The sequence below is a fragment of the Empidonax traillii genome, unplaced genomic scaffold (genome assembly GCF_003031625.1).
Source record: "Empidonax traillii isolate 1590-97213 ecotype Southwest subspecies unplaced genomic scaffold, ASM303162v1 scaffold101:size1699134, whole genome shotgun sequence".
In the NCBI taxonomy this organism is placed as follows: Eukaryota; Metazoa; Chordata; class Aves; order Passeriformes; family Tyrannidae; genus Empidonax; species Empidonax traillii.
Window position 1 is genome coordinate 1,164,820 of NW_020955294.1, and position 3,237 is coordinate 1,168,056.

The 3,237-nt window shown below is 48.6% G+C and overlaps 1 protein-coding gene and 1 long non-coding RNA gene across 3 annotated transcripts in view; one reads left to right on the forward strand and one right to left on the reverse strand.

The window, feature by feature from the left end:
- MYL10 (myosin light chain 10) overlaps window positions 1–867 on the reverse strand; it is an 87,256-nt gene extending 86,389 nt beyond the window's left edge. Inside the window, exon 1 of the mRNA XM_027882098.1 lies at window positions 618–867. The gene's annotated coding sequence lies outside the window, so the exon portion shown is untranslated. The remainder of the gene's footprint in view (window positions 1–617) is intronic.
- A 122-nt stretch (window positions 868–989) lies between these two features.
- Window positions 990–3,237, forward strand: part of LOC114056698 — a 13,417-nt gene continuing 11,169 nt past the window's right edge. For both annotated transcript variants that reach the window (XR_003571071.1, XR_003571072.1), the window contains exons 1-2: window positions 990–1,129; window positions 1,459–1,529. This is a non-coding gene — a long non-coding RNA (uncharacterized LOC114056698). The remainder of the gene's footprint in view (window positions 1,130–1,458; window positions 1,530–3,237) is intronic.

Sequence of the window (3,237 nt, forward strand, 5' to 3'; positions counted from 1 at the left end):
GCTCTGCTCTGTGTCTTGTGAGTGAATTGTTGCACTGCTAAACCACGCTGGGAATTGGAACAGAAAGCTGGAGGCTGGCACCTTCTGGGGGCTGGGGCAGCTCCTCCCAGGAAGAAAGTGTCCTTGGCTTATTCCCCACAGCTCCCTCCCAGGGACATGTCACCTGGCAGACACCTGTGTCTCTGCCACGGCCCCCTTCCAAATTGCTGTTGTGGAGGTGACAGAAGATGGAGGGGTAGGTACATCCATACCTATCCCTGTCCTGCTCTTGCCTCCTGCCCTGCAGCCTGAACCTGTCCCAGCGCTGCCCTGAGACCCAGATGCCAGCTGCAGTCATTTCCAAAGGTTCCCCGATTGTTTCTAAAAGTTCTCTAATCGTAGTGTTCCAGGAAAAGATGTCACATGTGCTAAAACACCATCTCCACCGTGCAGTCCCACCTTCAGGAGCAGCAGTGACAGTGACAGGGCAGCACAAGGGACACACGCCAAACGTGAGGTGCTGGTGTTCACCCTGCCAGACCCCGTGCCTGCTCCTCTCCTCGGCTCCACCCGACTGGGGAGCCAGGGAGGGGCAATTTCTATTCTCACACGTTTTAAATAGCTGTTACTTCACTTACCCTCCCTTGCTCTGGGCTGTGTGCTCTGATGGCCCCGCCTGCTCTCAGGCAGTCACTGTCACAGCTTTGCCTCCATTTTGTCACTCGGTTTGAGCGTCTTTACACCTAAATTTGTATCCTGAAGAGAGACCCGGAGGCAGTGCCACCACTCCACAGACCCTGGGCTGTTTTACCCCTCTTTGGTATCACTTTAACTGGCTTTGTTGCCCTGAGGGGGCAGAGGTGCCCTCACAGCACCGGCCAGGGCACGGCCGGCTCCCTCAGCAGCCAACATGGTGGTGGAGCCAGTCAGGGGCCCTGCCCTGCCCCTCACAGCCTCCCGGTGGCCCTACACGGCTGAATTTCACTTCCTGTCACATATTCCATATTAAAACATATACCTGCGTGCGAAATAGGTGGGAGAGGTTGCTCCCAGGCCCGGGATTTGTGCGAGGTGAAGTCTGTGGGGTATGGAGGCCCTGTCGTCCTGACAGGCAGGGACAGCAGTGAGAAGGAAGGCCTGAGGGAAAGAGGTGGGAGCCTGTCTAGAGCAAAGTCACTTTCCCAAACTGAGTGTTTCTGCCCCAATTGCTTCAGGCTGGCAGAGGACAGCGGGTGCCCTTTAAGGGGGCCGATGCTGTGCCACAGGCCATGAGCTGCTCCTGAAGGGAATTTAAGGCTGGTCTGCTGTAGCACACTGTGTCCTTATGAACCTTTCAGCCCCCCAAATGAGGAGGATTTTGATCTATTGCTTTTTGTTGTTGTTGTTGTTGTTTTTGTTTTGTTTTTTTTTTTTTTTATATATTACAAACCTGGCACCTCTTCTATTCCCATTTACAGGGTTTTCAATTCCCATTTACAGAGACATCTCATCGTGGGAGCTCCAGGGCAAACTCCCTCTCCACAGGCGCAGGAACAATGTTCCCAGGCAAGGTTGGTGTTAATTTAACTTTGGGAATAGCAAGAACAATAGGACTGGAAGGGGCCTTCTGGTTCATCAAACTAGTCCTCTGTTGTTAGAGGCAACTAAGTTATATAATGCCTTTTGCAAATGAAGGGCGCTATCCTAAAGCGAGCTGGGTTATTTTTGTGCCCCATGTCCATGGGAAGGCCCTTGGAGAACCTCAGTGCTGTAAGGACATCTCCATCTGAGGAGTGTCGTGCTCACCACGGAGCATCACTCCTATTAATCTCAAACTGCACAGCCTGACTTCTCATCCTATTGCATTTCATTCTTTCCCCAATGCTGAAATGGCCAGGATCATACAGGTCTTCCCCTGGAATACTCTGGCCTTCCACATTTACAGCTCTGCCCTTAATTTGTGTCACCAGCACAAGGTGATTGATCCTGTTTGATATTTTTATCAGTCTAAAAGTTTAGCCTTGAGGAGTTGTGCCAGTTACATGCCAGCAGACTCCCCTTCAGCACAGCCATCCTCTCCCTTTTTGAAGGGAATGCACTGGGCAGGGCTGTCCAACCTGGGTAAATCTATTTATTCCCAAGCATTTTTTTTTAATCAAATTCAAGGATGTATCGGCAACTCGTAAGGATGTTGTGTCCCATATTGGCTGGGAGCTCTAAGAACTCCAGTCTTCTGGAGAACACCTGTATGCCACACCTTAATCTGTCTCTTATCAGGGTCTCAGCACAGGTACCCTGTATTTATAACCTCCATTTTCTCTTACTCTGAGTCCATGCAGATTTGTGGGCACAACTAGCGTTGACCCTTTCTATAGGATTTGTTTCCATCCAAGCTCTTGTCAGGGCAAGGACAGAAGAGGAATAAAGCAAGACCTGAAATACTTAGTGCAGAAAAATCTTAAGGATCTCCTGTTTTCTTGTACCCTGACTATCACATCGATTGTGGGAGCATTTCAGAGAAGGAGGAGGGGTCCTGTTACAAAGAGACCTGTTTCCCACCCTCTTTTTTGGCACTTCTTAGAATGCCTCTTTGGAAGGGGCTAATGGACCTCTGGGACAAGCCCTCTTCTGCCAATAACCATGGGTCAAAAGTTAAACTGAACAGCAGAGAATGAAAACCGGATAAAATACGCCATAAATCTCAGCATTCTAATTGAGAACTGTCCAATGCAAACTGCAGCACTGTGTCTGTTTTACCTCAGTGCTCTACAAGAGGCCAGATCCCTCTTTCTTTAAGGGCTTGAAGTATCCTACTGATTTTTACTGAGACTTCTCATTTGATTAGGGCAAGCAAGATTTGGTCTTTGAAAAGACTTAAAGTTTGATAGTTAGTGCAATTTCTGCAGTGATAGGAGCAGAAGGATGGTTTTGATTTCATGGTAAAGGCATGTTTATCTCATTTTTCAGACAGCGCTGACATGACTCTGTGTGTGTGTGTGTCTGTGGGCAGAGATTTGCAGGACAAAAAGATCTGTGGACAAATCCGGCTCACACAGAGAGTTTTTTACTGAAGGAAAATTTGCCTGAACATAACGTGTCATCTAAGATGTTTTATAGATATTTTTGCTGTCTGAGGTAAATGGGGGAGGATTACACCTATTTTACAGACTGGTGAAATCAGAGCATAAGGAATTTAAATGACTCACCCAAGATTACACAATAACTCAATAGCAGACCCCAGCAGAGCCTGGAGTGCTCAGAACACTGGCCCAAACTGTC